The following is a 23,612-nucleotide window of genomic DNA, read 5'->3' as shown; positions in this document are numbered from 1 at the left end:
CATTTTTGTAACAAGATAGCACTCTGCCAGGGACAGACATTAACGGTTTCAAGTGAAAGTCGCGTTCGGGCAACTGCAACTGAAACACCAGTACCGGTTGCCCGATGAGACAAGTGTAAAAAAATGACGTGGGACAACTTTACCGCTAACTAGAAACCCAGAAATGTGCGGTACTGTATGCGGATGACCATTTCATATGGCTAAAATTAGTATTTTTACGCGTAATACATGTACGTCCGTGAAAGCGCACAAGAAAAACCTGGCCGTACATGATGAACATTGCTAAAATAATAACTGCAGTGTATCATATACTAGTTTAACACATTCGGTGATACCGCCATGAATTCTCCTAACACTTTACAAAGTGACCTTCAAACCCGATTGACGTAAATAAATTATGACGTAGAGGGAAGTCCGTGACCTTTAGTCACAGCACATTGATAACAGTCTGATAGCGGGAACTTCCAAGTGTTTCAATAATTGCTACGCAATTCATACTATAGAGTTACACTCCGCAACCAATTATCCATCAAAAATAAAATTAATTTTAGGCAAACTATGGCACCGTGCGAATACGGTATAAATCTGAGTAGGCCTACATATGTCACGCCGCACTGATCACTCTAAATCACGTACCCACATCGTCCGAGACGTTCGAATTCATGATTATTAACTGATCATTTACCTTCAACTAGATGAAATCTTGTCTATATTCTCAATTTTCGCTGACTTTTGACGAAATGACATCGATTTTTCATGCTCATATCCGATGTCTTTGAGTTCCGTGCAGCCAAGCAGAAATTGAGCCGATCGACATGGCCGTGACCTCGTGTTGACCCCAAGTGAAAATGTGCTCTGATTTTTTTTTCAGAACTTTCGACAAAACCATTGCTTCTAACATCTTACAAAAATGCGCTGTGCCATGTCTCCGCATTTCTAAATATCGTTGTTGAGAAAAGAACATGACACAGCAGGCCTGCTCAGCTGTTGAGAGAGGTCATGGCAAAAGGTCGTTTAAATTAGCAGTGAGCATGGTGAGCGATTATGCATGGTTGCAACGTCAAAAGATCGCGATTTTTGCAATCGCGAATATTGCAAAAATAAATCGTTCGCGTATCGTTCTTTTTATTGTTCGACGCGATGCAAGTTTAAAATGAAAGGACACACCTTTTATGGGCAGGAATGAAGCAATGCACTAGTGAAACAATAAGGAAACTATACAGAAACGATACCGAAACGATGTGGAAACGATAGAAACAACCGAGTGAGCGATGTTGGATTGGGGGTTGGGCGATGCGGAAACGATATGGAAACGATAATGAGGCTAAAAAAGCGAAGCTTTGAGCGATACTTTATCTGTACATGCACTTTTTTCTTTCAGTTTTGTTAAAAGCAGTGAACAGGTATGTACTTTTGTCATTGTCTCAATAAAGTATGGGCAATTTTTTAACAGTGTGATGAAAATAAAGTTTTTGAAAGTGCGTTTTACCATTCTACTTGTACATACATGCATTATGTATATGCCTTTCACAAGTACTTACACTATAGATATATTTGAAGATCTTGGTTCATACAACAACCAGATATGAACTGAATATGCTCACATGTTTCACAACAGGTTCATTAACAGTAGTATGCTTCACAGAACAATAAGATATATGTTATCACTATATGAAGCTGTTTTTTTCAACATCGCACAGTACTCTCAGATGTTAATCACTTATGAAAATGAAACTGTGCGGCAGCTCTGCTGTAGACTAGCGGCAGCTCTGCCGTAGAGTTGCTGCACTAGTGCTGCACAGGAAAGCTGTGCAAGAGAGGCTGTGCAGGAAAATGCAGCTAGCTGCACAGTTTCTGCACAGTGTTAATCTGAGCAGAAACTGTGCAGCAGGAGACAAAACTGTGCAGCTTCTGTGCAATAATCTCCATACAGTACACCTGTGTGCGGCAAATGTAAAATGTGTACAGCTTGTGTACAACAGACCTTGAAGTGTGCAGCTTGTGTGCAGCAGGCCATCAAAGTGTGCAGCTTATGTGCCAGAAATGACATTACATGTACAGATTGTTATTGGTAATTGCTGCAAATATGGAGCAACACATGATGGGCACATTGCCGACTATTTCATTACCGGGAGTACAGTGTACCATTGCACTTCGTGACCAGTCATATTCAAGAAAACAAAACTGACCTTTCATTTATATTTTACATTCATTTATTTTTATAACAGACAATCCAACTTTTAAATTATAAAAACTGTTAGGTAATGGACAGCTTTTAAAGCACAGTTTAGCTGGTGAAAGCGACACAGGCCTAAGCTCAACAACATTGCAGGATGATGGATATAAAGAGTACATCTGTATTATACAGCAGTAACATGTAACATCATTACATGAGTACCCCTTCGACGATATAATTGGTAAATCAAGGTTCAATCGACAACTGAATTTTTAGGAAAACAAATTTTTAAAACAGGGACTTGTCTGACTTGCAAGTTAAACTCTGTATTTTCTGCGAGTGATACCAAAATGCACTGAAACAGTTTCGAACGAAATCTATGATGGTCTGTAACTTGTGTAAGGACGCGTCGTAGACTTTTGTTACTGCAAATCTGTACCTTTAAAATATCAACAGATGAGAACTTTTCATTGTAGAAACAAACAAATAAACTTCAATGTCGCAGGACCCGCTACTAGTACCTTGGCTGGCTCCAAGCAGGGCCGTGGACGCGTGCTCAGACTTCACGCTATACGGTACGTACGTACAGTGCCCAGCACTGGAAGCCAAGTCTGTGTCCTGTCATCGCTAACAAAATCTCGCTTTCTGTTATGACTGGATTGATATTCAATGCTTTTGTCCATGTTTTCAGCGTTAGATAATTGCCGAGCACAATTTTGGGGTGTTTCACACCCCATTCCGACCGCTGTACGAAAATCAAATACGCTGCTTCGCCAACGTCCAGCGCTGAGACTGAGACATGTTTACACTCTGAGGTCACGGTTCATCAAGTTCAGTTCGCGCATTGATATTGAATCTTCGTGTTGAAAGAAATTTTACTCTATTTGAGTCTTTCTATGATGAAAATAACCAGTTTCATTATACTTGTAAATTGGGTGCTCTATCAAGTATAAAACATAACGGATTGGTGAATAATGTAGAGTCAATTCCAACGTTTAAAAACGGGACTACATTATCAATCGCGTAATGATATATAGATATCACTTCATGAGGCTTGATCGGCGCAAAGTTAGATTTTGGTACCATCGGCTGTGTACTTGTTGTTAGGGAGTTATCTAGTGGACAATTTCGTGATCTTTCTATGGAATCGCCAGGCAAATGATATCACAGTGTTGGAAAAACGTGTATACAGCACCAGAGATAGACGGGTTTCAAAATTTGTGAACGCGAACAGCAGTAAAAATGCTGACTATGTTTTCTAAGTATGTACACACAGTTCGGAGAGACCTGCAACCGGAACCGGGATCGAATCATCCAGCCTCTGCGAGCCATTCTCAAATGTACCGGTAAGTCAATGTACCGTCCGTCTTTTCATCGCTATAATGTTCTGTAATCGTTGCATTGCTATGTTTAGCTACAAATAAATTTTCGTTGAGTACTGATTCATACGGAATTCACTTTCGTTTCACAACAGTTACAGCATCGAGGTAGGAAGAGATCTCTTCCTACCTCCATGGTTACAGTAAGTGCTGAGATTTTTGCAGATTGTCGCCCGTCGCCGCCGTTGGTATGTAAACAACATACGGCGAACTGTCCGCTGTTTGACATTTGATCATTAATATTATATAGGGCTCAGCCCTTGGTGTCGCGCCAGGGGTTAAGATCGGCAATGTTATTTGTATTGATTCATGAGAAAATGTAATTAATTGTTACTTCATGAACTTATATATGACAACTGTGCCCAGTTTCCCTCTGATGAAAGCAGTTCACGTACGTACACGCGCGGACGTCAAACCCTGCAGCAGTGCAGGTAGGCCTATAGATTTTCTGTAGCGTGTAAAAATTTTGGACAAAAATTGGCAATTTTTACAATGATAACAGCCTATTGCGATAAAAAGAAGGGACGTATTATGCAATCATTATCATTGCAATGGTAACCGCACTGCCCACCTTCCACTTGCAAGCTGAAAACTATAGCGTTCCGTCTAAAAACTGGCAATTTTTGAATCTAATTATTGACACAGGGGGCGCTCTTCTATAATTCAATCCCAGCATTCTTTGCGTATGCCCCCGTTCATATGCACGACAGTTATCTCCCTTTATCTATAATATTATATAGGGCTAAGCCCTTGGTGTCGCGCCAGGGGTTATTAAAGATTGGCAATGTTATTTGTAAACTGTAATTGTTACTTCATAAACGTTTATATGACAACTACCGGTATGCCCAGTTTCCCTCTGATGAAAGCAGTTCACGTACGTACACGACGTCAAACCCTGCAGCAGGGCAGGTATAGATTTTCTGTAGCGTGTAAAAATTTTGGACAAAAATTGGCAACTTTTACAATGATAACAGCCTATTGCGATAAACAAGGGACGTATTATGCAATCATTATCATTGCAATGGTAACCGCACTGCCCACCTTCCACTTGCAAGCTGAAAACTATAGCGTTCCGTCTAAAAACTGGCAATTTTTGAATCTAATTATTGACACAGGTGGCGCTCTTCTATAATTCAATCCCAGCATTCTTTGCGTATGCCCCCGTTCATATGCACGACAGTTTTCTCCCTTTATCTATATAAACGATATTTTGTATCAGCGACAAGGTGCATAATAACATTTACTGGCTAATAAAAGAGGTATATTTTATAAAAGGCATGTTATATAATAGTAATTTGTTTCGTTTTTGTTTATTTACGAGTACTCAAAAAAAAACATGGCGGCGCCCATGAAAGAAGGGTACACTTCCGGTTACTCGCATAGTATATTATGAATAAGCGCATGCGTAGTCAGTAAGCCGCTGGCGCGACTATTAACGATATTTTGTATCAGCGACAATGTGCATAATAACGTTTACTGGCTAATAAAAGAGGTATATTTTATAAAAGGCATGTTATATAATAGTAATTTGTTTCGTTTTTGTTTATTTACGAGTACTCAAAAAAAAACATGGCGGCGCCCATGAAAGAAGGGTACACTTCCGGTTACTCGCATAGTATATTATGAATAAGCACATGCATAGTCAGTAAGCCGCTGGCGCGACTATTAATTTAATAATCATAAATGTATATGCATTTTTTGCTTCAAATTTTCAACTTTTTGTCTCTTTTCAAATAATTATTGATGTCTTTCATCAAATTGCGATGTTTAAATGTGTGTGGTCAAACGGTAAAGACTTATACTCTTCCCTGAACGATTTGTATTTTTCAGAATGCATAGTGAGGAAGGGACAAGAAATTCAGAGAACAGAAAGGCAAATCGCAGCCTATGACAGTAATGTAAATGTTACATGAAACTTCTCGAGTCAAAAGAAAATCTCTTGAAGATACTTGTGGCATGAAATGAACATGGCATTTAAAATAAATCGTACCACCCCGTAGGAAACGTGCAGATCTTCATTTAGCTGCAGCAGATCGGTTTCAGAGCTGTGACAGCTCAAACCAGCTTTAATGCAGATCTGCACAGAGCGTTTGGAGCTGTCATTTGTCTGCTGCAGATTCGAGTGTCTCTGGAAGACGAAATGCAGACTTGTGCAGCTCTTGGCCGATCGGTCAACAGCCGTTATGCAGCTCAAAATCGTTCGAAGTAAAACTTTGTTGACACTACAATTGTCACAGCTCTATGGCAGCTCGAAACAGTTCACTGGCAGCAAAACATGAGCCAGTCAAGGTATATATAAGGGTAGGCACCACCGTAGTTGAGTTTTCGTTTCTAGTAAAGTGAAGTTATAAGGACGGTCAGGTATTTAATGAGTTCAGTCCATTTTCAAATTAAAATTTGCGTGCGTCCGTTTTGCGATCTCGGCTCAGAAAATTGATCGAGTACGCGTACGTGTACACGGTATGTGAAAGAACCCATGATGCAATGCGATTTGTACACACGGAGATCGGCCTGCCCGTTATCCCCATTGCGGGTATGCACCCATAGAAACACGATACAATAGTTGAGTACATGCAGATACAGTCATCAGCGCGTTGCGATCGCCTCGAAAATATTTAGACTGACAGTGGAAGTTTATCTTGTATTCACGTATATGTATTTATCATCGGCCAGATATAAGGATTGAACTATTAGCACAAAAATGCTGCGATGTCTGATACATTGATAGCATGCATTACCGAGTTACTGAATGTCATGTCAGCTCTGGCTACGCGGTGACTGACAGAAACACATTTCGGCGAACGCAAGCTGCACTGAATCGACACCCCTTCCAAACCAGCAAAGCTGTTGACGCCGGGTGTGAGGGTTTAATGGACCGCAGTTTTCAACAAGCGATCGTGAAAGTTCTGTAAACTCTTCAGTATCCTGTGATCGTGCAGAAACAGCGTGCTGCGTAGCGCCTTTGTAGTTTTACGTACGGCCAGTGTTGTTTACATCAGCCGGTCCCCGGGAGAAGACGGCAACGCAACCCTAAAAACGCATCGTAACAAAGAGGTTTTGTCAACAGTTGGCAATGCAAAGCCACGTTCCTATCTGTTCTAGTCTTTACAGTTCAAGGACCGTGCAAAAATGAACATTGATTCATATTTCGTGCGATCGAGAAATTACATGATTAATACCGGTACATAAGAGACAGATACAGCCAATGAGCCATGTCATTTGTATTTGTTTCAGCGCCGTGTCTCGTACGATTTTAATCCCGGCACAAGCGAGCGTAAGCCTGAGTACAGTGCATGTGCATACAAAAGCAAAATTATAACATGGCAAAGTACATTTTTCATTCCGATGTGACTGTCTGTTTTCAAACCAGTGTTTTTGTTAAGGCCGGTACCCCGGTAAATGTTACCGGGGTTCCCCAGTCATGTTACCGGGGTTCCCCAGTGAACACGCGAAGCGAAATCATGTTTCTGATGTTGATACTTTCATTCATATTCACGTACGCATCGTAATAAAGTACGAATCTCAACGTGGTTTCCTTATCGCAACACTGTCCCTCGCGTCCTCTCGCTTTACATACAACATTGTTGCACGCGAATGTTGCAATTTTGTTGCCACGGTTTCAGGCTTTCATGTCTTGCTGTGGCTGAGCTTGAGAAAACAGCGGGAAAATATTGAGTACAGAGCTAGAGAGCAGCCGAACCGAATCAGCATACATCGTCATGCCGCGCAACTATTTGAAAACACTACAACCGAAAGACGGATTAGGACAAAATTCAATTCAGCATTTCTTCAGAAAAGTTCAAAATGCCGCCGATTGTACACGGCCAAAACCGATATCAACGCAGCAGCCTGAGCACAACAGCGAGGTCGGACATGCAGCGAGTTCCCCAATATTAATACAGCCAAACGATGTGAATGTAGTCACCGACGCTTCATATCCAGACAAAACTCCTACAACGTCGTCTTTGATGAAAGTGAACATGACACAGTGAGATTTGGTCCTTCGAATGGCAGCGATGCAACTCAGACCTCTACAGAAGGCTTTGCTGACGAACCGGCTCAAAAGAAACGCAAACAAGTGCATTGTTTCCAGAATTGCTGGCTTACGGACAAAACACTTTGTTGTGACGAAGTGGTCGATCTTTTCTGGCTACGATATGATGATGAAAAGCGGGGCATGTATTGTTACTTATGCCGCAAACATGATACATCTCAACAGGGTTCATACGTCTGGAGCCGAGAATGTAGCATTCGCTACCGCCGAAATGTTGTCAGTAACCACGGCAAATCTGAAATGCATCTGTTGGCGAAGGAAAGGGAGTGTCTGCAACGGTATTCACAGTTTGAGCAAGAAATTCAGAAACGGAAAAGTGTTGAACATGAAGTCGTCATTGCTGCCTTCAAGTGCGCATGTTGGGATTGCCGAAGAAGACATCGCAGTCAGTAAATATTCGTCGCTCATAGAACTTGTGTCACATATTGGAGACGATCCTTTACACATGCGTCAGTTCGGGCATACCAGTTTCTCATCGGTCAGAGAAATGATAACCATCACAGGTGATGTTTTGGTTTCAAAATTGATAGAGCAGATCGGATCGAGTAACTTTGCATTGTTGATAGATGAAGTGACAGATATTACAGTATATCAGCAAGTCATCATGTACTTGAGATATTTACATGAAGGTCATATCAAAACTCAGTTCTATCGCGTCGAGCGTCTGAAGGAAAGCGCTACGGGTGCAAATTTGGCCGATCTTGTGAAAATAAGATTTCAGCGGGATAACATTGACCTGACCCAACTACAGTTTGTTGGATCTGACGGTGCAGCAAACATGACTGGTAAGAAGTCGGGGTTCGTTGCTCAAATGAAGAAAGAAAATCCTCACGTCATGGGAATCTGGTGCGTTAATCACAGACTCGCGCTTTCAGTCGGCGACACTGTGAAATCGTTGCAATGGTTAAAACGCTATGAAGGAACGGTGCAACAAATAAACAAGCTGTTTGAATATTCACCCGAAAAGACCAGAAAGTTAGAGCAATATCTGATCAGTATGAGGCAACGTTTTCCTCCGACAGGCGAAAGAAATTCGTTCGACCCGCCGCCACCCGATGGACTTCGCACGAACGAGCCAACGACGCAATCTATCACGGATACGAAGTTCTCCTTCAAACGCTGCATTATTTCACTGAAGAAGCTAGGGTTCCAGATGCTACCGCCGCGGGATTATACACTTTCTGTCGGAAATATATGTTTCGGCACCGTTTACATCTTTCAGACTGTACTGCCGATCGTCGGAAAACTGGCGAGACTTTGGCAGAAGGACGTGTTAGTGTTCAGCGAGGTCAAACCCCTCACACGTGCGGCGATCGATAAATTGACCACACTCAAGCAAACTCGCGAACCGACGCTCGAACTTCGCGCCGAGTTTGAGGGAAGCGGCCGATTCAGCGATGGAGAAATACAATTTACCGACAAGAATGATGCAAAACTTGACCAGTTTTATGACACACTGCTCACAGAATTGTGTGAGAATCTAGAGTCCCGCCTTGCTTTGACGCCGTTCCTCGAAGCATTTGAACTGTTTGATCCGTGTCGTTTCCCAGGTGTGAACGACAAACAGTACGGGAAAGACGAGATCTCCCGTTATGTACACACTATGAACTTGACGAAGAGAAAACTCAAGATGAATGGTGCAATTTCCGATACAAATTTGAATCACCGCCCATGTCTACAAAGACTACTGCTGGAGAGGTTTGCGAAGTTGTCGTGCAACAGAGAAATGTGCTCGGGGATGAGTATCCAAATTTGTGTAAACTTGCTGAACTTGCACTTCTCATTCCTATGTCTAACGCGTGGCCTGAGCGAGGAGCTTCCTGCTTAAAACGAATAAAATCGCGACTGCGAAACAGAATGAAAGGAGATTTGCTTCAGGCAATCATGACTATCGATCTTAATCATGGTGCTGGTGATGAGGATATCACTGATTCTGTTACAGCATGGCGAAATAAACCAAGACGTAACGTGTTCGGAACCGCACACCGTGAGGACATTCACGACAGTACAATGCAAAGTTTATCGGAACTGGTTGACAGTCTAACTGCAAAGCATCGAGAGCTCATGAAGCTTGTGTGTTACAATGATGAACAGGATGCAGACGAGGACAGTGTTGCAGATAAGAAAGAACAGTAAACAAATAAATAAGAACATTGACTGACTACAGTTTGATGGAAAAAATTAAAGTTTAATCCATCCCATAATTTTCATGAATCAAAAGGATAAGTTGGCTGTCGTTTCAATGTGTTGGAGTGTGTTATGCATTATAAATGAATTCATGCATTTACTAATAATGATGTCATTGATTTTTTGCTCAAGCTGGATTGGGGTGGGGTGTCAACGTGTTACCTATGTTCCCAAGCCATTTACCTATGTTCCCCAGCCTTAGCAAAAATACTGTCAAACTCTATCTCCTCCCTCGATTTTGGGGTCAACATGGGCAAGCAGTATATCGTTGGAATCGTATTTAGTTGCACGACAATCTAATGTTGACCATTTCTCAAAATCCACGTTTGTAATCGAGAAATAGCCAAAATTCCGTTAAAAATCTCATTTTTTACTAAATAATTGCGCTGAAATTTCCAAATGTCGGTCAAATAAAAATCTGGGAACATAATTTTACTCGGAGCAAGCATGGCAATGGCGTATGCACTCTTTCAGGCATCATCGATAAAAAACCAGAGAAGAGATAGCAAAAAATATCCCAAAAAGGGCAAAAAAATGAAAACTTAACGACAATTTTCAATGATATGGATCTTTGGATAGAAAAATGCAATAAAGATCCGGAAAAAAAAAACTGAAAAATGTACGTCTTTCGGGCTATCACATTGGCGTAACTGCGAACGAGGATAAAAGTCATGCGTACGCATTCGACCTCAATTTACTGTAGACCAGTACGCGCGCACTCGGAGTATGTCATGTGGTTGCAAGCCTGTCACACGAGTACCAGTAGGACGTTCGCCCTCTATGGTCACCTCTCTCGTCCGAACATGTTATGCAGAGTTGCATTGAACTTACAAGTATTACTGGTAAGACGGCGTGTGTTTTGCCTGAAAAATTTCAATAATTTTTCTGTTTTGGTAGAGCAATTGGGTGTGAATTTATTAGAATCTTTTTTTTTTCTCTGATGGTGAAACAAGACAGGAACAACAGTGACACAGGATCATGTTTTACTTTCCAAGATTTTATTCATTTCAACAATTCAAGATTACAACAAGTAACAACACAATTTTACATAATCAAACTTTCTAAGGTTAACAAAGGATGAAGAGTGAATAAAATTAACGTTTTCCTGTGGTAAAAATCTTACTTAGGGAGTTGTAATTATTTACGACCTTGGGGGGGGAAGTCTGGGGAATTTCATAGTATTCTGAAATTTCGAGTAAACCCCATGCCAACCCAAATGCATTTGAGTAACCCAGTCTCTAACACAGAAATTTTGACTGATCCCTCCCCTCCCCCCCCCACTTAGACCAGTTAAATACCAAGACATGTATTTGTAACATTTACAAAACTACAGCAATAGTACAGACCTTTCATATCCTGCTGGAATATTATCATCGGTTACCTCATGACAGTTGAAAAAGATGTGACCGGCAAAAGAAAATTCAAAGTCACAATAAAATGTAGATACAAAAGCTCATGCTGTAACCACTATCCAACCATATAGTATTGTTTACCATACAGTATTGTTTATTTTGGATGGGTATCATGACAAGGTTTCCACTAAGATATCTGACAGGGCAGAATTTGAAAGTACAGGAGAACAGTCAGGAGGCTGGGGGGTGGGGTAGTGTCAGAGGAGTTGTACCCTCTCGTGTTGAAAATTTGAGAGATTGATGTGTGCAATAATGCAGTCTGGTGCAATATGAGAGATGTTATCAATTTGTGTAAAACTGTTAGAACACCCAACAGGGGAAAAGTGTGAGAGGCGTGTCCCCTCTGCCACGTCGGAAATTTTGAGAAATTAATGAGTTCAATGATGCAGTCTGGTGCAATATTAGGTGTTTTCTATTTGTTTTTACTAAGTAAAACTGTCAGAACACCCCAGGGGGAGAGGAAGTGACAGGGGGTCGCATTAAGAATTTTGAGAAATTGATGAAATGGTGCAATCTGAGAGGTATTTCAATTCATTTTGTACCAAAAATTGAGCACCCCCTTCTTTCTTTTCCAATTTTGAACAACCTTGTAGCTTTCAATTTTGAGTGACTACCCTCACATTCCTCTGAACCCCCCCCCCCCAGGCCCTTATGTTAAATTACTCTAAAAGACCCATAAAAATATTCTTGATGGCCTTAATTTGTGAACAACATGTACGGTAAAAGTGGTCAACTTTGATGCAGTCTTGCTGATGCATTTTATGAGTCTTGAACTCACAATATCTACATTACTAATTCGTACTAGCTTAGCAGTCATTAAAACTCCTACAAATAGGCGTTTCAACTAGCAGCGGCCTGGTATCTCATGTAGCTGTACTGTGATAATGTTCAAGAGAATCCATAGGATAGCTAGGTGTGTGCCTCACACACCTTTCGATTTTTCCACATTGTATACCCAATACCACATGATAAATTGAAAGAACGCTTGAAAAACATCATCAACCAAGCATTTTCTACAAAAACGGTTCACGCCGTTACAAATATGTGGTATTAGGGTATAATTCTACATATTTTGTTAAAAATACAACTAATGCTAAAGTGTTTTATACCGAGAAAGACATTATCAGTATGCTTGATTTCCTCATTGACAACATATTTGTTGAATTTGGAGGACACATTTTCCAACAGTGTATAGGAATTCCCATGGGCACTAACTGTGCTCCCTTACTTGCCGACTTATTTCTGTTCTCATACGAGGCAGAATTTATCCAGAACCTTATCAAGCAGAAAAGGTCTCTGTAGCTCGTACTTTCAACCTAACATTTAGATACATAGACGATGTTATTTCATTGAATAACTCTGAATTCAGTAAACATCTCGCTATGATTTATCCTCCAGAATTGGAGATTAAAGAAACTACAGAAACGGCCTCTTCTGCTTCATATCTGGACATTTTACTTGAATTTGACTCCAATGGTCACCTTTCTACTAGGCTATATGACAAGAGAGATGATTTCAACTTTAGTATAATTAATTTTCCACACCTCATCAGTAATATTCCACTCTCACCTGCTTATGGGGTATACATTTCCCAGCTTATACGATATGCAAGAGCATGCAGTTCATATGGTGATTTTGTAGAGAGACATGGCCATCTCTCTTTCAAACTGTTAAATCAAGGTTACACCAGAGCAAGACTTGTCTCTACATTCAAACGCTTTTTTTGGCAGGTATCGCAAGCTGGTAGATAAATACAATATCTCTCTTCGACAAATGATCACTGATCGCATCGGTGACATTGGGCCTTAGTTAGTGACCACTACCTATCTGACTTACAGATTGATATATGGCGGGTGCCACATGTGGGGCAGGATGCGCTTACTATTTTCGAAACACCTGACATCACTTCTTGGTCTTTTGGCCAGAGGTCCATATATCTTTCTTTCATGAATTTGACTTTGTTTGTACCGTCTATTTACTGTCTGTTCTGTGCTGTTTTGTGTCTATGTTTACAACTATTGTCTTACAAATTTGACCTAGTGTTATTGGATTATGGATTGGTATGATTGCGATTATTTTCCTCAATCAGGCAAAACAACAGTTAGCAATAATAACAACAGTAATAAATATCAATTTCTGCAAGTCATTTAAAAATATACCACCAAGGGCACAGTATTGCTCCTATCTGACAAACAAAAAGAGGTATTCCTATTTCCACTTATTCACTCAAAATACTATTGTGTTTGCAAAGAGTTTGAACTTTCAATTTTCATGGGCAGAATTCCGTTTTAACAGCCACTTTACAATTTTGTAGATCAACAATAAAAATTTGATGGTCCTTGCTTGAAATGTTAAGATTTACTCAGAGTTAAGTTATACACAAGTTTGTGTAAGTAAGTTTGTGTGGTGAAGTTACCTGATATTATCATTCATCACTCATCTTATTCAATCTACACATGATTTCACTCGGCTGCCTTCATCTTTGTGAAGATTTACTTAATTAAGTGATACCATGACAGGTTTTTTTGTTTATGTAACATAATGATTGGAACTGATACAAATAAACTGGAGTCTGTTTTATTGGTATGGTGCATCTTGCCATATGCCTTCTTGTGGATTGAAATCCCTCATCAGTGTATGGGGTTTTCCTCCATGAAATATTTGCTAAAGTTGATCCACTACATAAAACATAAGCTCACAACTTTTTTCTAGATCATATTTCACTACAAATTGGCATCAAATAAAACTACATTATTTTCAGTGTCTTCAAAATTGATTTACAAGGTATTCCGGGTTGGAATAGGTCATTCAAGCTTGCGGACTAATATATTGGCTCCAAAAACAAAAAATCATTGGTTCCCCCAGTTTGAAAAATGATTTGGCTTAGTAGTCTCCAGGGATTTTTATAAGAAATGCAAAGCTATCAGATAAACACCAATGAGACAAAAGCACTTTTTGACCGAAATTGACAAAAATTGCTCCAAAAATACAAAATTTTGCATTTTCTCACTGTATAAAAATATCTGACTTAAGTCATCCTAAGGACCTGTATACTGAATATCAAAAAGTCTGACAGGAGTTTTGAAGAAAAATAGATCTACAATGACAAAAATAATCTCAAAAATACAAAGTTGCATATCTTGGCACGATTTACAAAATCTTATTGCTGCCATCCTAAGGACATGTATAATCAATATTAATGTGTCTGAGCAGAACTTTTGAATGATATTTTTGGTTAAATATGACAATAATTGCCTTAAAATTTAAGTTTTAAAATATTTCATAACAATATGAACAATGTCAATAAGGTTATCCTGCAGAACAGTATCTTTAGATTTCTGTGGCAATACTAGAGTTTATTTGCTTCTTCAAGCATAACCATTCTTTTCCTTGACATAAGGTAACTTCAGCCTCCTCCAACAACACAATTGTGATGTAGTCTACAACAAACCTGAGTGGAAAAATAGAAATATAGAATGATATACTATAATACATTTTTGTATATTTCAAATGCTATGCTGACAAGCTAAATATTGATTTTTTAGCAATCTTTTTGTAGTAAAATAACAACTTACAGTGGACAAATATAAATAATGAAAATAATATCAAAAGTAAGCATTACAGGCCCTCTAAATTTTTGAGAGTTGTAATATAATAACTTACACAATTATCCCAAAACCATTCACAGGATACAGCTCAAGTTGTAACTACAAAATGGTACACCAATGTGAGTAGCAACATATGAACATAATACCCTACTTACATTGACTTTCGTTTCTTTCACATTCCTCTTCCATCTGTTGTTAAGGCAGTGTCATATCATTCAAAGATACTGTCAAAACAAACAGAAATCCATTATTACATCAGAATGAATAAACACTGTTAACAGACGTTTCATATTAAAAGTATTCTTTTTTTAATACTCTCTGTTTTCAACAGACATGCCATAAACCTTCAAAAGACACAGTTTATGTTTTACTTTGCATATAAAAATGATATTAGTCTTGCAATGGTTATGTATAAGTGGAGCTGACAACAGTTGCCCCAATGGGCAGTGACACATATGATTTGAATAAAATATCACTTTTAACATGGTCGTCATTTCCTTCTTTTGGCAGGTTACATCTGAACATATTTTACAGTACATGATCCTCATACAAATTAAAATGCCTCTTATTCAAAATGTAAGAACTTTATTGCCAATCAAAAAAAGTTTTGTTTAACAACATTTAAAGAAAATAATGTGAAAATTTAGAAAGTTTGACCAAGTCAGTATGGAGTTAAATTGTTTGGAAATCTTGAAATTGGAAGAATAGGGAAGCCAGGAAATTGGGTGATTTGCAAACATTTGCAAAAATTAACACTTCTTTATCAAGCAACCTACGACTGCTTGACAGCCTTGAAGATGAACCCAAATAATAATATTTTAATCTTGGGTTAACAATTTCATTAAATTAAATGAATGTCTACAAAAAAGTGATTTTGGTGCAAAATACCCTGTGTTGGGTGCAGCGCCCCTTAATTAGCAAGTTTTATACCACTGCAAAGTCTCTGTGCAACCAGGTGACACATTCTGACTCAGCATGATCTAACAGCAGATTCCTGCATAAAATTTTGATTTGAAAACTTGAATCACTTTTTAATAGCATGAAAAGAGCAAAACATAGGAGAAACTTAGATGACAAAGCCTTATAAGGGAAAGAGAGATGTACCACATGACTCCGTGCAACCAGGTGACACATTGTGACTCAGCATACTCCTAAAGCAGACGACTGCATAAAATTTTGATTTTGAATCACTTTGTAATAGTATAAAAAGAGCAAAACCAATGAGTAAAATTAGCATTCACAGCCTTAGCACAGTAAGAGAGATGCACCAGAGTGTCCGTGCAACCAGGTGACACATGGTGACTAGCATACTCCAAATGCAGATTCTGCAAAAAAATTTAATTGGACAACTTACATCAGTTGGCGATAGCATAGAAAGATGAAAACCAATGAGAAAACTTAGAAGTCACAGCCTTAGCACAGTAAGAGAGATGCACCAGAGTGTCCGTGCAACCAGGTGACACATGGTGACTAGCATACTCCAAATGCAGATTCTGCAAAATATTTGTTTAGACAACCTTAATCAGTTGGCAATAGCATAGAAAGATGAAAACCAATGGCATAACTTAGAAGTCACAGCCATAGCACACTAAGAGAGATGCACCAGAGTGTCCGTGCAACCAGGTGACACATGGTGACTAGCATACTCCAAATGCAGATTCTGCAAAAAAATTTGATTAGACAACTTAAATCAGTTGGCGATAGCATAGAAAGATGAAAACAAATGAGTAAACTTAGAAGTCACAGCCTTAGCACAGTAAGAGAGATGCACCAGAGTGTCCACGCAACCAGGTGACACATGGTGACTCAGCATACTAAAAATGCAGTTCTCGCAAAATATTTAGATTAGACAACTTAAATCAGTTGGCGATAGCATAGAAAGATGAAAACCAATGAGTAAACTTAGAAGTCACAGCCTTAGCACAGTAAGAGAGATGCACCAGAGTGTCCGTGCAACCAGGTGACACATGGTGACTCAGCATACTAAAAATGCAGTTCTCGCAAAATATTTAGATTAGACACTTAAATCAGTTGGCGATAGCATAGAAAGATGAAAACCAATGAGTAAACTTAGAAGTCACAGCCTTAGCACAGTAAGAGAGATGCACCAGAGTGTCCGTGCAACCAGGTGACACATGGTGACTCAGCATACTAAAAATGCAGTTCTCGCAAAATATTTAGATTAGACAACTTAAATCAGTTGGCGATAGCATAGAAAGATGAAAACCAATGAGAAAACTTAGAAGTCACAGCCTTAGCACAGTAAGAGAGATGCACCAGAGTGTCCGTGCAACCAGGTGACACATGGTGACTAGCATACTCCAAATGCAGATTCTGCAAAAATATTTGTTTAGACAACCTTAATCAGTTGGCAATAGCATAGAAAGATGAAAACCAATGGCAAAACTTAGAAGTCACAGCCATAGCACACTAAGAGAGATGCACCAGAGTGTCCGTGCAACCAGGTGACACATGGTGACTAGCATATTCCAAATGCAGATTCTGCAAAAAAATTTGATTAGACAACTTAAATCAGTTGGCGATAGCATAGAAAGATGAAAACCAATGAGAAAACTTAGCATCCACAGCCTTAGCACACTAAGAGAGATGCGCCAGAGTGTCCATGCAACCAGGTTACACATTGTGACTCAGCATACTCAAAATGCAGATTCTGCAAAAATATTTGTTTAGACAACCTTAATCAGTTGGCAATAGCATAGAAAGATGAAAACCAATGAGAAAACTTAGAAGTCACAGCCTTAGCACAGTAAGAGAGATGCACCAGAGTGTCCGTGCAACCAGGTGACACATGGTGACTCAGCATACTAAAAATGCAGTTCTCGCAAAATATTTAGATTAGACAACTTAAATCAGTTGGCGATAGCATAGAAAGATGAAAACCAATGAGAAAACTTAGAAGTCACAGCCTTAGCACAGTAAGAGAGATGCACCAGAGTGTCCGTGCAACCAGGTGACACATGGTGACTCAGCATACTAAAAATGCAGTTCCTGCAAAATATTTAGATTAGACAACTTAAATCAGTTGGCGATAGCATAGAAAGATGGAAACCAATGAGTAAACTTAGAATATAGTCACAGCCTTAGCACAGTAAGAGAGATGCACCAGAGTGTCCATGCAACCAGGTGACACATGGTGACTCAGCATACTAAAAATGCAGTTCTCGCAAAATATTTAGATTAGATAACTTAAATCAGTTGGCGATAGCATAGAAAGATGAAAACCAATGAGAAAACTTAGAAGTCACAGCCTTAGCACAGTAAGAGAGATGCACCAGAGGTCCGTGCAACCAGGTGACACATGGTGACTAGCATACTCCAAATGCAGATTCTGCAAAAAAATTTGATTAGACAACCTTAATCAGTTGGCAATAGCATAGAAAGATGAAAACCAATGGCAAAACTTAGAAGTCACAGCCATAGCACACTAAGAGAGATGCACCAGAGTGTCCGTGCAACCAGGTGACACATGGTGACTAGCATACTCCAAATGCAGATTCTGCAAAAAAATTTGATTAGACAACTTAAATCAGTTGGCGATAGCATAGAAAGATGAAAACCAATGAGAAAACTTAGCATCCACAGCCTTAGCACACTAAGAGAGATGCGCCAGAGTGTCCATGCAACCAGGTTACACATTGTGACTCAGCATACTCAAAATGCAGATTCTGCAAAAATATTTGTTTAGACAACCTTAATCAGTTGGCAATAGCATAGAAAGATGAAAACCAATGAGAAAACTTAGAAGTCACAGCCTTAGCACAGTAAGAGAGATGCACCAGAGTGTCCGTGCAACCAGGTGACACATGGTGACTAGCATACTCCAAATGCAGATTCTGCAAAAATATTTGATTAGACAACTTAAATTAGTTGGCGATAGCATAGAAAGATGATAAACCACTGGGAAAACTTAGAAGTCACAGCCATAGCACACTAAGAGAGATGCGCCGGAGTGTCCATGCAACCAGGTTTATAATGCTTTGAGCATTTTCGACCGTTGTTACTGAAGCAGTGCCATGAATACAAAAGCAAGCACAGTAGCTTTGTACGGCTTTGGACCATAACGATCAAACACTAAAGTGCTGAATCTGTCGAGGTCGATCATGATGACTGATGTATGTAGACACAGTCAGAGGGGAACTGTCATGTAGACCTGGTTTCGTCTGACCTCTGAATTTTAAAGACCCCTGAATTTTAAAACCGCTTGCATGCTAACACCAGAGATATATGAGAAATCGTATCCTTGTGTTACAAGCCTACGATCAAGAATCGAACAGACTACTATACTTGTACTCACTTGCTTCGAAATGGCACAAATGAAAACGTGCTTTGACAACCAGAGCTAGCACAAGGTATCAAGAATGCAAGGAATTACCCATGCTTGGACTTTCAACTCTGATCTTTGACATCGAAACATAACCAAATATGGGTGTCACAGCCAACAACCACATGACATATTTACAACCAGATGACAGGACTCCCAAACGCGCGTACTCCCTCTATCCAATTTTAAGCTGGGGCTATTTTTAGACAGCTTTAGTCATATTTGTAATGGCGCCCTCGGTGGTAGAATGGTGATCTCTGTGTGTACGAATCGAGTTGCATCATGGGATAAACCACGTACTGTGGTGTACATGTAGTCTATCAGCGTAATCCTAGGGCACACATATAAAAACGCCGGGAAAGCCCTGTGCATCAATGAGAAGTTGCCTTATAATTATCAACGTGTCTTCCTCAGAATCATTGTTCATTCGATGTTAAGCTGTGCTCCGTTTTACCTTTGATATTTGTAGATCCGAGCACCGCTACTTAACTACTCCCCACAGGTCCGAACATCAAATCATAGACCCTGAGAAAAACGTGTACGTTGCATGTTGTTGTTGGTTAGGCTGCATCACGCATGATGACGTCATTTATCATGTGATAAGTTGTCCGCGATTGGTTAGATTCGCTAAATGACCCAGGTCACGCAGGTCAAAGTGTTAGCGGCAAGACACATCGACCGTTAATCTACACGTATTGAATTAGCTTCAGGGTTACTCTGTCATGTTTCTTTGCTAAACTTTGGATGAAAATTCGCCTAAAACGGTATCCAAACTTTGATAAAATGGTAGCAAATTGAACGAGTATACTTGACGACATATTCAACGTACCAATAGGTCTCGCCGTCAGGAGAAATGAGGTCAAACCATGGATATATTGCCTGCAATTGCAAACGGCATTGCAAACCGCATACCGATCCCAATGATACTATAGGTAAGTTACTTTGACATATCTCCTTCATATGCGTTTTTTATTTGTACAGACTTTCTGAAGATTACATTCAGTATATCGAGGATATCTGGTTGCTTCAAAGTTCAAGCCAGGCATCAGTAAAACTGCCGATTTGCGATTGTACGGTTCAAGAAGACAGGGTGCTGAAATAATATACACAGTCAATCCAACACAATTGTCATCAATAAAATTGCCGATTTTCGATCACCATGTAATCAGTGTTTCATCTAGGCTTTTGATCTGCTTCATGAAAATGCTGTTGAAACAATATACCACGCGTAAATTTTCCGTACGCTGATTTTGCATATGAAAGCCTGCCAGTTGAGAGTTACGTGTACGTTCACAAAGTTCATTGCCCTAGCCCGATACGGTTTCTGTGTCACATTATCTCTGTACGATTGAGAAAAGGAGACAAACTGAAGTTTTTATGCATTGTATGGATGTCCTATACACTCTGAAAATAATTATGATAGCAAAATCGACACGAACAATCGGACTTTATTGTCACAGAAACGTGTTCAGTGCAGACGGCATGCAATGAAAGTCACAAGCAAACTGTGGTGTCAATGGCCCACACAATGGGTCCTGTTTTTGAATTTAGTGAACAAACTTATTTTTCGGGGCAAATAAACCCGTACAAGTTACAAGTTAAGTTCCCCAAAATTTTAAAATCTCCTCGAAATTCCAGTGGAAGGGACCAATCCCCCCCCCCCCCCACCCTGGTGTAGATGAAACACTGTGTACCGGTAATATGGTTCAGTCTTGCTTCACTTTCTTTTTAATCGACAGGCCTTAACTGGCTATTGATAAGTTCGCTAATGTAAATTCTTACTGGATTTAAAAGCTACGTGAACCTTTTGTCTGCACTTAAGCACTGTAAATCATATATTTTCACATTTCAGTAACTTGTGTTTCTCATTCTTCTATCATTTCAGAGTTCATCTGTGACTGGTATTAAGGCTTCATGTTGAAGGAAAACTTAACAGTTTTACACTATAAAAGTATCAAAAACGCGAGCGATTAAATTTAGAGCGTAGCCCTACATGTAGCATTGTGTCGTTTCAGCATGGAAATCCCTTGGTTTGAGTGAGTAAACAGAATTTGTAAACATGTTTGCTGCGAAGTGATTTTACATAAAGTAACACTTTTATTTCCCATGGTCCATCTGGGTGAATTGTATCTATTTAAATTACACCCTCGCGATTCTTCTTTCTCATTAAATGCCAAACAAACGTGTATTGCTTGATATATATAGTTTGATTTCCTTTCCATATAGAGGATCTCAATTTCATTACTACTACCGGTATTTGTTCAAAGCTTCCTATATTTATTCTATACATCAGAATAACTTTTGTTGGAATTGATAAGTACTGGAAATATTTGAATAAACTACAAGAACTTTGATCTATTTTACAATGCTGAGATTAACTCTTCACAATTTCTCAGAAGAAGTTGATAGTTTGATTCATCAAACAATGCTGAGGTAAACATCTCACAATATCTCCAACATCAGTTGTTCATGACAGTAAACTTGGACTAGTTTGTACTAGTTTTGATATAACATTATGCTAGCTTCATAAAGGTTTTAGACTTTTTTCCTTTGTTGTATTCAGTGTAATTTTTCCCGTAACCTTTAGTAATAAATGAGTGTTTCTTCATCCTACATCAGGTGTTATCTTTTTTTACTCACATGTGAGCTAGTTCACTGGTATGGTAACTTTGATGAGGTGTGTCACATTTATCTAACAGGGTGACGAGGATCTCCAGCTGCTTGTGTTGTATTGTTGTGAGCCATTGAAGTGAGCATGACATGAGGTAGAAATAAATATATTTTTGTGTGTACAAATAAAATATGACCCATTACATGCAGTATGATAATGGTGAATGAGCAATGTCCATTTTTAGCTGTTATATGTCTTCAAGTGGTCTAATATGAGCTGCTGTATGTCTGCAGGTCAAAAGACATGGGCTGAAAGTTGTCTGCAATGAGCTGTGGCATGTCTGCAGGTCAAAAGTCATGGGCTGAAAGTTGTCTGCTATGAGCTGCTGTATGTCTGCAGGTCAAAAGTCACGGGCTGCATTTGAGCTGTCATGTGTATGTCATTGATCTGCATACCATGCCCCATGAGCTGCAATTTGCAGCTCAAAGCTAATTATATATGCACAAAATCAGACCATTTGCAGATATCTGCAAGTGATCTGCTACAGCCGAGCTGCGAAGATCTGCAACAGCCATCTGGCAGGTCTGCAGGTTTGGTAAGGGACAATTTGAATTTAATCTTTTTTCTCTATGTCTTTTTATTTAACAATAACTTTATTTGCGCTGACCATTTTTCTTGTGAAACTGGTATTTCAGAGCTTAGTTGGATAAAACACATCTTGTGCTTTCCACAGTCTGTCAGGTTTTCAACGGTGTCACTAACATTGGCCATGTTTACACAAGCGATTTTACAACTTCTGTGTACATATCTGAGCTGAACGTATTATATCGTTGGAAAAGATAAAAACGTTGAAACTTATGGTACAATACAAGAAATTTTGTTGTCACTTAATTGTGTTGCTTCTTTGGTTTTCAGTATCTCTCGTCTATTTAATAATGTATTTCGTTTTCTTACTGTTGCTGAAATTGGTAAAAGTTTATCCCAGAGCTGACTGCTGTGGAATTATGCCAACTTATGAAGGAAATTTTGCATTTTTGTAGTTTGCGGCAAATCTGCAGTAACATGCAAAATAATTTGCCGCAAATTTTACCTACTCCTGGTAGCTGTCCTGCAAAATGCCACAATTTTCTGTGAAGTTCCTGCACAGTCTTTCAGGTACTCTGTAGTTCAAAGGGCTATTGTGCAAACACAGGCTTCCACATTTCCAACACAAAGTTACTGCAGTTACTGTTTTCAGCATTTCTTGCACTATATATTTGCTCAGTGCAGCTAATGTGTATAATGCGAAAGAATCACCTTACAGCAAAGCTGCTGCAACTTGTTGTATTGTTGCACAGTTCCTGCACAAAGCTACCGCACAGTTACTGTTTTCATTGCTTCTTGCACCTGTGCGGCAGCAACTAATTTGCATGAGAATAAATCGCCTTACAGCAGAGCTGCCGCAACCTGCTGTATATTGCTGCACAGTTCCTGCACAAAGCTGCCGCACAGTTACTGTTTTTATCATTTCTTTGCGCCTGTGCGGCAGCAGCTAATTTGCATGCAAAAAAGTCGCCTTACAGTTGAGTTACAGTAATTGTCTGTTGCACTAGTGCCGCACCTGTGCAGGAACACTGTGCAGCAGGCTAAAAATTTTCATAAGGGATTCTATTTAATATGCAAATGAGCTGTTAATTAACTTGACACTGCTCAATGCTTCATGGGACAATTAGATATCCATCAGATCAACATTTGTATACTTTTATTTAATTTAATGCTGTAATTTTAGAGTAATGTCACTAATTACAAAGTTCATTAAATATGCAAATAATCCCTAAATTAACTTGACACTGTTCAATGATTC

At 39.4% G+C, this 23,612-nt stretch overlaps 1 long non-coding RNA gene across 1 annotated transcript in view; it reads right to left on the bottom strand.

The window, feature by feature from the left end:
• Positions 1-14,980: 14,980 nt before the first annotated feature.
• Positions 14,981-23,612, bottom strand: part of LOC139144170 (uncharacterized) — a 69,246-nt gene continuing 60,614 nt past the window's right edge. Inside the window, exons 2-3 of the long non-coding RNA XR_011554774.1 lie at positions 19,132-19,612; positions 14,981-15,040 (exon numbers count right to left, since the gene is read on the bottom strand). This is a non-coding gene — a long non-coding RNA (uncharacterized lncRNA). The remainder of the gene's footprint in view (positions 15,041-19,131; positions 19,613-23,612) is intronic.

Source organism: Ptychodera flava, chromosome 11, assembly GCF_041260155.1.
Source record: "Ptychodera flava strain L36383 chromosome 11, AS_Pfla_20210202, whole genome shotgun sequence".
NCBI lineage: Eukaryota > Metazoa > Hemichordata > Enteropneusta > Ptychoderidae > Ptychodera > Ptychodera flava.
This window is presented reverse-complemented; position numbering and strand designations above follow the sequence as displayed.